Raw genomic sequence first — 12,443 nt, 5'->3', positions numbered from 1 at the left:
TCTCTTGGTAAAACCCAGTTCTCATTCTCCTTCTACCTGACTAATTTACACACAAGAAGTTGTCTTAAACAAGAAGCCCTATGTTTACCAGCTTAGTAAACCAGTCTCCCAAATACCAAAACAGAATCGAAGGCCCCATGCATCCTTAGGCGAAATGAAAAACGCCAGTGACAAGTAAAATGCCTGAGACGTTAAGAATGGTAACAAAAATATACACAGTTAATAATAAAAATACAAAGGGTTAAAAGACCGCGCCCAGAGCTCTCTTTATGCCTACATAACAGCTGACTCGTTGAAAGTCAGCGTTATTTTGTGACACGGAGAAGAGATGTGGGGTGGTATGCGGTTTGTCAGCCAACCAGAAAAAATCCAGAAGCGGTATGTACCGAAGCGAAATGTAACATTTCGTTGGACGCGAACTGGATACACAGTGCTTCTATACAAACCTATGGCCATGTGCTAGTATATATAAAGTACTGCATCAAGATACACGTTGCACTGACCAAAGTTTCATCTTCCGATTCCCAAATGCGGTCCACTTCTAAACTTTCGGTAAGAGAGAGAGAGAGAGAGAGAGAACGCCACGACCATCATTCGAGATCAGACCTCACAATGACTGTAGCGGCGATAACTTTACGCTTGGAGTGTAGGAAAGACTCGCCGTTTCTTAAAAGGGAAGAGATCAAGACGAATTAAGTGTTCGCCACATTTTCCATTATATACCGTTTTGGTTTTATTTCCTTCCTCTTACGAACGAGCAGACGGGATGGGCAATTTTATGACCTTGTTAGCCCAGGCATAAAAGAAGAAAAATGAGGGGCTTCTACCCCTTAGGGAAGGGAGAGAATTTCAAATCAGCAAATGGAAAAGAAAGTTTTTAAAAATCTGATGAGATAAGTAAAGCTATTAAGCTTCTGCCGAAGACGCAAACAGTCGAATGGTCCAAATTAGTGCTAAAATGAAGCCTCAAAGATCTTGCTTATGTCATCGTTATATGAACAGGCTTAATGGCTAGATTCCGACAATTCATCAACTTGTCATAATTCATCAACTTCCACTAAATGTCCAATACTTGAGGGGAAAGTATAAAGTAAAATGAAGATAAAAGGCCCATAAAAACACTGTTTATACGTTGCAACCATATATTTCGTACACTACTTCTTCGGTGTCCCTTATTTTTATTTATTTTTTTTTACCAGTGAACAGGGGCACTGAAGAAGAGTCCGAATACATGGTTGCAACGTACAAACAGTGTTTTATGGGGCTTTTATCTTCATATTATACTACTGGATTACAGTAAAACACATTCATAAACTAATATATTTACACACTTATAATCTGAGGGTTGTCGGATGCGTGCCAGGCGGAAGCCGGACAAATATACTTCCCCTCCCTTTCACCTACCCCCTCTCCCGGACCCCTCCTTTCACCCCACACACAAACCAACACCATCACACTAAGCAGACACTTACTCCCTCGCCCCTCTTCGCTCAAACCCCTTCCAGCTTGTATGCTCTCTCTCTCTCTCTCTCTCTCTCTCTCTCTCTCTCTCTCTCTCTCTCTCTCTCTCTCTCGATGGATGGTGTATTCGTCAATTTTCACCTTTTAAATATCGACAACATAAATACATTCAATCTTATATCCAAGGGTAAGGTAGACGATAATAATACTTTTGAACCATCAGAGGGGAAAAGAATAATTACCAAAGGAAGATGGATGACAACTACTTCCGATATTTCTCATACCGCGAATCTGGTCATGGCTACTGAGTCTACGGCTAAAATAGAATCTTAGTTCAAAACTGCCACATTCAAATAGTAAATCAGTGCCGATCTAAAGTAAATGGCGGCATACAAAATAAATAATGACCAATCTTACATCAGAATAACGATATCTAATACAGGTTGCGTCAATCGAACGTTATCTCGCGTAAGCATAATGGTATTCTAGATAAGTTAGTTTCAGTCTGTTACATCAACGATAAAAATCTTTAATATCAAAACAGTACTGACATGATGTAAGAATACTGACGTTCAATTACCTAAAAAAATTAGCATCCATTAAACGTTAGCGCACCATCGTACGTTCGTTGCCAACACAAATAAGCCGACATAAAAAAAAAAAAACTTCGCACGCAAAGCTAGTGCCTGGCAGGTGCTTAATTCTCTCCGGCTAACAAACACGTGTCTGTGCTGTCGCCTTAAAACAACTTTATAAATATAACGAGGTGACGATCGCCGGGGGCCTTCCTCCAACGCTCCAGAGCCTGAGAACAGGCGGTAACACGATTTGTCGTCTAATTGTAGAGGAATAAAGGCATTTCATCGCTTTTTTTGCCTGGTAGAATGTTCGAGTATCTTTACGGAGAACTGATAGATATATATATATATATATATATATATATATATATATATATATATATATATATATATATATATATATATATATATATATATATATATATATATATATATATATATATATATATAATGTGATTTTTAAAACTTGTATAATGTGAAAACTACTCCATTAGTTATTTGAGATTCTACTGGGTTGGTACATTAACAGAACCGCAATTAACATCTCAAAAATTTCTAGTGATTCCCATTACTGTGCTCCTCTTTCTCCACAAATCTTCCATTTGCTAAGGGATGAAAGCCAAAACCAATTTTCTATCAAGTTTTTCCCTTTTCCAGCGAAGTCAAACCGATTAAGGCAAAGGATAATACCTTTACTGAACTACCCTACCGGACTGTTTGCACAGCAAGAGGTAACTTGCGTCACAAACGGTAATAAGACACTCGCATAATACCGCTAAAGTGTAGCAGTATCCCAAGTACAAGAATTAAATAAAAAAACAAAACCATCACCCCAGTTCAGTTCGCAGCTCGCACAGGCATGCACCTGAACGAGGCCTAGAGTATAATGCAACAGGTGGAGTGAGCCAGACAGAAAATACGACTTTCGACGAGGTTCGGAGCGAAGCCATTACAAACAGCGGCAGAGAGAGACCCTTTCGCCTCACCTCTGGAACTGCTCTTCAATTCAAGAGGGTAATTCCACATCGTTGTGACCAAAACCCTTGACGCTAGCTACCCCTCGTGCTTTTCGTTCTCATATCATGTATTTAGCCCAACTTGAGGGTATCACTTGGTCATTTTCACTGTTCTTCCGATGTTATTTCTTGTTTTCTGTTTATTCTTTTCTACTCCAGGAACTTTACCTACAGTTAAACGATTGTATAAAGATACAACCATTTATCATATGAATTGAAAACAAAATCAATTTCCCTTTTACAAAGACATTATACTAAACAATCTTCAGCAACAAAAAGAAATACATACGTCATACATACATGTATGTGTGCGTGTTCAATAATTTAAGGTGAGGGCACGTTTCAAAAAAAAAAAAATTACCTGACGGCCCGTGTAAGACACACATCGAAAAATCCTACGCAACATATTTACAAATATCTGTGATCAGCTTGACTAGATGTGGGACGCTGCTGGGAAAACGAAGCATTGCCATCAGTAGATGGGCGAAAATGTGATATCAACCTTTAGAGAAAACGTGTAAAGAAAACGTGGTTCTGCCTCAACCCTTGCTGGCTAGCCAAGGATGACGAGGCAAGCAAAGAAGTAAATAACGCCAGGGAAAATAAAACGCCTCATATCTCTCTCTCTCTCTCAACAAACACACACACACACAATCTGCCTGCTCTGTAAAGTAAAATAATCATGGCTAAGGGAACAATAAACGTGACGCAGTTGTGTGGTCCTCAAAAAAGAACAGAACAAAAATCTATTTATATCCGTCCACGAGGGTACATAAGAGCTTTTTATCGCCAGTGCAACGTAACAATCTGGCTAAAGCTACTTTTTTTTTTACATTTATATTTCACGATTTAACCGGTGATCAGCTGCAAAGCAAGTGCACCCAGGATGTACCCTGATTCATCATCCTACTCATTAACAGCAACAGCAGCAACTCCCCGATACTTGAAGTCGGTATTTAAATCATTTTCTGCCTTGGACGCCGTCTTCGTCTTCCCAAAGCCGGCATCACAAGCTCATTTGCTATCACACACACACACACACACACACGCTCTGAGCTCCAAGGAAGGAGAACTACTCGGCAACATTCTTCTGTCCTTATAAAATGTCTCCGCGCTCACCCCTGACAAGGAGCGTACATCACACGTGCATTTGGTGAAGCCTCTAAATATGGGACACAGTGATGCGAAAAACTACCAAAATCTCTCTCTCTCTCTCTGAGTCTTCAATCGCCATCAATGAACCAAGATTCGAGATCAGAACTAAACTTAATGTTATCAAGATCAAACATGCAGTCATTCTGGTGAAAACATCATACACCGTCATAGAGAGAGAGAGAGAGAGAGAGAGAGAGAGAGAGAGAGAGAGAGAGAGAGAGAGAGAGAGAGCCCGGCAATCAAATGCTTCCTACAATTCTCCAAACCCTCTGCCACCACTTCTGCCAAAGGCTGCCAAACAGTGACACCAATGGAGGAAAGCCCTCTCTAACAACTGCCAACAACAGTCCAGCAGACCACTGCAGCATCTGATGCTCTGCTTGTGCTGTTATAATCAAAACTCTTGCTCGCTGACGTAAATATAACAGTCGGCGTCTCGACTTCCTTGCATCACATGATCAGCACGCTAATGACCGTCAACTATCCACACAAATCATTATTCACCACCCGTATCTATCACATAAATATCTTGTTCACCCACTTTCTTCCACATTTACTGTTCATGGTTTAAGAAATGATTAAACACAAGGTTTTCTTTATCAACATACCTATGGGACCGTCCTTACATTTCGAGCAAACTACTGCAAGAGGGCTCCTTTTTAGTGGATAACTTGATGCCGGCTTTTAAAAATGTACCCTGACTAATTCATGAAAAGAGCCTGCAATAGAAATTCCACTAGCAACTGTCTGTAAATAAACTAACTGAAAATGATATAAAGTAAGAAAAAGGATGTGCGGGTTATAAATAAACGGGAATCAAAACTGCAAAGTGTAAGTTAAAAACGACACACTTTGTCAACGAAGGGATAAGTTTAGTTCTGGGAGAAATTTATAACCAAAAACTCATAATATACCCGGAATTTCCATATGCTCCATGAAAACACTGAATTACTTCCCTCTAAAGTACTAGAGATACAGCGTCGAGCGAGGCGAAAGAGATTGCAAAACTGAATGACTAACTATAGCACGTAATGTCGCACAGGTAGCTGCCGCCTGACACAAGAACGCCTTGGCCTCGGGGACGTATAACAACGCGAGTCCGCTATGATTAACATTCCACTGACATCTCAGCCAAAATTCTATGTCATTTTATAATACCAAGTACGCAATGAGATATTTGAATCAGTAACGTTAAACAACCCAAACCAAAGAACAAGATTAATATCCGTTTTCTTGCGTTCCATACTATGCAACATTAATACATGTATTTACTACCTTCATGTAGGGTCACCATAATCAACAAGTATGTCTTTACATTACAGTCATATGGAAAAGAATGAAAATGATCTAGAGAGAGGAGCAATTCCATTCGTATCAGAAGCACACAAGTTTTATTGTTGTGTACTAAGCCTATCAAGCAAAGATATTGGGGCGGGGTTATCGACGACTTATTATCACGACCATTATATCGCCAATAATCAAAACCAATCATCATGTTACTTCGTCAAAAGATCTATTACCCCCTCTTAGCACAATATTAACACAACCTACTATGTACGATTTACTATTAGCAATGTCACAGCAAACTTGAAGACTGTTACAGAAATTCTGGGGCCATGACAAAAGAAAATAAATTCTAAAGAAGGAAGAGAGGTATGATGAATAAAACCAATCTTACTTTACCACTATTCCCCCTGTGCCTTGTCAACAATCATGCCTAACCTCCCATCTCTTCCAGAGCAACTGGCTCTAATGCACAAATGCACAACATAAACTTTCGACGACCAAAGGAATGCAAGGATGGATAAATAAAATGGAGAGATGAGGATGAGGAGGAGGCCAAATGCAGACGATGATGTGGCTAAGTAGAGAATATGAACTCACGTGGAGGGGAAGAGGAGGAAAAAGTCAAACAGAAGAACGAGAGATAATGAAGAAACAAGAAGTTGGGATCAAGAGAGGCCATAAGAGGAGACAAGAGAGAGAGAGAGAGAGAGAGAGAGAGAGAGAGAGAGAGAGAGAGAGAGAGAGAGAGAGAGAGAGAGAAATTTGAAGAACAACAGTATTAAGTCGAATAACTTTCAGAGACAGATGTTTCTTCTGCAAGACTTGTAGAATAAACGTTGTTGCAGAATTCAAAACTTCACACGCTTCTCAAGTGAATATAACGGAACAGCGGAAACATGGCACCAAGGATCTAATTTCATCCAGAAACGGTCAAAAATATAAAAATAAAACTGGAAAAAGACACAAAACTTGACTAACACGGGTGCAATTCGAGTAGCTACTTTAATTTTCTCATTAGGGCCACAGATCTCAAAGCATACCCTCTGATGGGAGCTAAAAATAACAATATCATTATTCTTCCACGAGATACTGGCCGTTCGTGGCCTTCAAGATCCCGAGCCAACAGCATTTTCAAGATAAGTACTCTATTTCATACTCAACAAATAATAGGTAAACGATGTTATAAACAATTCGTCTTCCAGCTATAACTACATCATCTCGTTTAATATTGGATGAACTAGAAATATGGTTCCCCTATACCAATAAAAACTGGCTCTACAGAATAAAAATAGCCTTGAAAATCATGCACCTGACATGAGGCCGAACACCAAAGTAATCGTTCATCTTCCTGACACGAGGAGGATCGCTGCATGAACAGATTTTCATCTATTCTGACGCTGTATATAAAACTCGTACAATGCAGTCGTTGCACTCTCCTGCATAAAGAACCCTTCTTCACCTGTAATCTATCCCCTTGTAACGACTACGGCTTAATTCTGCCTATTAATTTGTTGCTTTACAAAATACTGCATGTTTTAAATAGCGGACTGAAGTTGAGTTGGAGGGAGCGGATGTAGCATTATTAAGTCTGCTTGAAATCCTCAAGATGGGGATGGAGGTGTTCTGATCCCTCTGCCTCGATGTACATCTCCATCAGCGTGTGTGTGTGTGTGTTTCTGTTTGTGTATGTGTGCACCGGCCACTTTCATTGGCTAACTCCAACTTCTCCGACACCGTACCCCAACTAGCTGTGCCACCTCCGCTAGCTCCTCCAACACCACCACCACCTCCGTCGCCACCACTTCCAACTCCTCTCCTCCAACATTCCTCCACGCCGGCTTCTTCCACATGTGACTTCTATTCTAAAATGTGCATTGGAATCCAGGCCCCTATGCAGCTTTCAAAAAGCAAATTCGCAACAAAATGGGCCACGGGCTCTCCACTAACTTTCGGGACGCATCAAAGAGAACAATCTTAAATGCAGAACTCGGAAGTTAACTGCGTATTTAGGACACTGCAAAATCAGAAAGCAAGCGCAATGAGCGTGCATAAATAACCCTTCAAAAACTGACGAACATTCCCAAGAGCAGATAAACAAAACACAGCCGAAACTTATCATCAAACCAAGAGAAACCTCTTCTTCCCTTGGTAAACTTACCTTGTCAGCGCTGTCATGGATCCATACACTCGAGAATATCCATGCTACTACAAAATCACCAAGAGAAACAACTAAGCCCTTGGACGAGGACCTTTTTTCTATCAAGTAAGAGAGCAAGCGTGGGGTGAGCACCCGAATCCACTACAGCAACTACGTCACTAGCGGACTGGTGTTGGTGGTGGTGGTGGTGGAGTTGTCGTCTCTCATACACACTCACACACTTCGTCAGCTAAGCCAAAAGAGAGCGTCGTGGTCGCGAGCCACCATGTCTGAGGTTGCTATGGCAACACGGTTCCCGCAACACCCCCATCATCATCATCATCATCATCGCCAGCAAGAGCAGCAGCAGCATCTTCATCCCGTGATTGACCCCGATTTCTCGCTCTCGTCTCCAGCGACTTTTCAAAGCACCGTCTTGCCTAACTTTTTATTATTTTTATTCGCTTGACAACCAGAGAATTGTCAACTTCTAACAGATCTGAGGATTCGGTATCTAGTCAGCCGAACTGAGTCGGGCTGTGCTTAACGACATAGCCCGGAGATTCAAACTCAGCCGAAGAGCAGAAAACCTACATTAAAAAGAAAACTAGTCCGCCGTCGCCAATTTTAGAACACACCGGTTCCAAACCTCGAAAATACAAATTTCATGGCCAGATACAGAACCTAGCGGAGTTTCTGCACGGAACTATTGTAAATGCGGGATATGTAAAGTTAATTAACACCTAACTGAGAGAAACTGGCTTTAAATTGGTATGTTAATAAGCAGGGTTAGGTTAATCAAAATAAAGGATTTTACCTTATTACTGTGTTATTATTATCATTAGAGAGAGAGTGAGTGAGTTATCAGAAATATCAACAAGGGACAGTTTCTCCCTCCATAATAGCATGCGCAATTATGTCTATGGTGTGCCACCTATGGCAGACAAACGAGAAGCTGAACAGCAAAACGGTGGGGAATCACACACACCAAATAAAAGTGGGGGGAGGTATGACGATGTACAGTAAACATGGAAAGATTACTACCTACTTATTACACCAAAGCCTTCTGTGAAAAGTGCAGTTTCTTGTAGATTTGGAGAGCCAACTTATGGATAGCAGCATCCCCACATGGACCAAGTAATCGTCATCACCTGGGATACTTTGGGTTAACGAGCACGCAAGAGATGTGGTTGTCCTAGTAATGATGCACGCTCAGACTGTGCATCAACTCTCTCTCTCTCTCTCTCTCTCTCTCTCTCACCGTAAACAACCATGGGATTTCCTCTGATTTTCACAAAGTTGAAATTATTATTATTATTATTATTATTATTATTATTATTATGCGTTTCCTACTAATTATGACGATGATGACAATTAGTATCACCATTGTCATAAAAAATCGAGCAATATAATTATAGCATCATCATCATCTTCAACATCTTCAACACCATGCTTATTAGCCAAGGGTCTCGGTAAAATTCCGATCCATAACAGCAATAACTGAGCTGAAAACTATAAAACAGCCCGACTGCTGGTTCTCGCAATCACAGCTTCAATCCCTGCTAGCTGTCCAAACCCGCCAATCCATCGTGACCTTTGAGATACAGGAAAGTGGGGAAGGGGAGGGACCTAACCTCCCCCCCTCAGGTGGGATTACACATCTGTTGCACAGTACATATGAGGCCGTCTCTTAAATTCATCGGAAAACTCGCACCGAGTAGCCTGCGACATCCACCCATGCAGATGACTTAATGGACTATTAAGCGCTTTCTTTGATGTGTGAGGTTTTGTTTAAAAATGAATATGAGGAAGCAAAACTTCACTTAATAATAAACTAGAAAGCGGAGAGAGAAAATTGCACTTAATAATAAAATACTTCCTGACAATACGAAATTTTTTTTTTTTTTTTTAGTTCAAGACTGAAGTTAAGTTTCGAAATATCCTGACACTATCCGTTTTTGTTCTCTCACTGTTAATAAATAAATAAACAGTCTGCGGCAAATCTTTTCATTGCAAGTTGGTTTCTCTTTGTCTTCTGCAGGTGTTGTTTCGGCTAGTGTTCTGTTACACTCAAAACTGGAATCGACGTTGCAAAACACATAAAAGGGTAACCGACTTTTACGGTCCACTGGCTTCAAGGTATTCCAAAAGGATGGAGCCAATGTCCAAACAATCAAGAAATGCTCTAAAAAATTACTCTGAAAAGATGTATAAAGACGAAGTATAACAATTATCTTAAAAATATAAAAACTTTCGCAATTATTAAAATATTTCCTTTATTGAAATCATTAACCAACAAGCCAACTGAAAAGTATTGCTACTTTAAAGTTACTATTGTAAAAGGTAAGCGTCAACAGCTATAAAATATAAACGCAATGGTTGCTGTAAGCCCCGGCGAGATATATCAAAACAAGCTGCAAGACGAACAGGAAAAAATCAGAGCTCAAGAGAACGGAGCAGACCCACTTAATTCTTCGTGAAACACGGAACTTTAACCTTACTGGCTATACACAATCATTATTTACAAAGAAAACTATCCTTTTTTCAAAATAACCTTCTCCCAATCAAGGTTACGTCCTCAAGACTTTTTCATGAATGAATTGCGTCATTTTTTGCGAGTTCTAATCGAGGAACTTTAGTTTAATACCGTTGCCCATTTATTTTCTGAGCCTATCCTAATTATAAGATAATTCTTATGAGTACTATAGGGTTTAAGTAAAAAAAAAAAAAAAATACAGACGTATCCTAACAGATTAGTAAATATCTCCGGCTTTGCTTGGCTTAGCCCAGCACTGAACCTTTCCAGGGTACGGAATTGCCACATTTTCAACTTTTCCAAGAAGCAGTAATGCTAATTTGGCGAGATGTCATTACTTACAGTATATTATGCATTTAATATTAGGATTATTCTGAAACTAACCTTCGAATAAATCAAGTTTCGTGCCAGTTACAGCATTTTCTTATCTATTCAGGTACGGCTAGTTTTAGTAAGGAAAGCCTTCGAAGTGGGAATACATTTATATATACAGTTTACAAAACCAGCAAAACAAACCGTAGAGTGGGAATACATTTTTGGCATAGTTTTACTTAATCTATGGCGGCAAAAAGCTCTCAAGTTAATACTGAAAATGCAAATACATCAATAGTGGCCATACCTGAACCACCACAGAACAGATTCCCTACATGTGGCAATACCAACCAAGTAAACTTCTATAAAATAATTAAAGTAAAAATAGGTATCATATTGACTGTGTAAACAATATACGTTACTTTCAATGAAAAGAATATCTAAGCCTAATCATTTTTAAGGCTCTCCTATAAGCCCCCTTTCGGTCCATCAAATGGGCCTATTATACTTACCATTTATAATTTTCATTTATAAACGTCATAACTCTTTTCACACATATTACTATCTACTGGTTAAATTACAAAAAATACTACGATATATGTATATGAAGCCAAGTTTTTCTTGTCGAAATTATCCACACGGTACGGGGTCATAATTGGTGGGAACTGCCAAGAAGGTATAAGTACTTGATAAATGACAGTAATGAGAAAAACCGTTCTTCCCAAGGACGAAGGAAGGAGCTGACAGTTTTTACATCTGAGGGAAAGAAAGAGGAAACTAAATTACGAGTTTTGCAGAGGGAGGAAAACCGGGGTGCGATAGGGGTACCTGTTACTACTCTCTCAGGAATTCTACATTAAGTGCTCGCTCCCTCGCTCGCTCTCTCGTGTAATACACACACACATATATATACATGTGTGTCCCAATAAGAGAAATAAAGAATTTTGAATAAGCCACTATATTTCGGCATATATATGTGTGTGTGTGTGTGTATATATATATATATATATATATATATATATATATATATATATATATATATATATATATATATATATATATATATATATATACACACTTAAATGGAAGAAAATCTTACTGCTATTATATCCACTCATTTGCATAAAAAAACAGGACGAAATTCTAAAAACAAAATAAGTTTTTAACGAATGTTGCATTAACAACTAATCCACGTAACACGAATCGGTAAAATTTTCGTCTCAAGTTCCAATAACTTGAATAGAGCAAGCCGAAAATTTGATAAAAATATTTTTGCATAAGTGACTTCCGAAGTTATGAAGTACAATATTTGTTAAAATCAATCATATACAATACAACTTAGTCTCAACTTAATCCCTACTCGGGGTCGCTATCCGGCCTTGTGAATAAATCATGTATAATACACACCTTTAGTCACAAGCTCTAACCACAGTTCTACAAGGAAAACGAGAAAAATATTGAGGGAAGTATACCTCAGTTTCCGAATAAAAACGAAAGCACACATATGCGAGCGACGGATAGTTCAGGAAAAGCAGCACTGTTTACAGGAAACCAACCACAGATGACCTTTGGGGACGAAGGTTAAAATGGAAAAAAAAGGGGGAGGGGGCTTATCCGAGCACATGACAATGGGATTATTTTTAGCATCTGCCTAATATACATACGTATAGATGCAACAAGACAGGACAGAAAAAGAGGGAGGTAAAAATGGGGCTGCAACAGTTAAAGTGGCCTTCCCTCGTCCTCTGCCCCAGATCCTGGATCTCAAAAGACAATATTTATAGCGTTGGAAGGGGGTGAGGAGGAGGCGATATATACGAGCCTTCCTGGTTTCAGGTATTAACTATAAGAAACAGTTGTAGTAGTAGAAGTAGTAGTTAATCTAATCAACAGCATTTTGACGGCAAGTTTCATCTACAAAAACGTTCACCGAACCGGGCAGAAATTAACTGGTTTTGTAA

General features: G+C 39.4%; 1 protein-coding gene across 8 annotated transcripts in view; it reads right to left on the bottom strand.

The window, feature by feature from the left end:
• CHES-1-like (Checkpoint suppressor 1-like) overlaps positions 1-12,443 on the bottom strand; it is a 176,249-nt gene that overhangs the window by 111,407 nt on the left and 52,399 nt on the right. Inside the window, exon 1 of one of the 8 annotated variants that reach the window (XM_067084518.1) lies at positions 7,656-7,963. The exons of 6 other annotated variants lie outside the window; for them this stretch is intronic. The gene's annotated coding sequence lies outside the window, so the exon portion shown is untranslated. Of the gene's footprint in view, positions 1-7,655; positions 7,964-12,443 lie in introns of those variants that run through there. One more of the 8 variants, XM_067084522.1, reaches the window with a different exon arrangement.

Source organism: Macrobrachium rosenbergii, chromosome 41 (genome assembly GCF_040412425.1).
Source record: "Macrobrachium rosenbergii isolate ZJJX-2024 chromosome 41, ASM4041242v1, whole genome shotgun sequence".
Taxonomy (NCBI): Eukaryota; Metazoa; Arthropoda; class Malacostraca; order Decapoda; family Palaemonidae; genus Macrobrachium; species Macrobrachium rosenbergii.
This window is presented reverse-complemented; position numbering and strand designations above follow the sequence as displayed.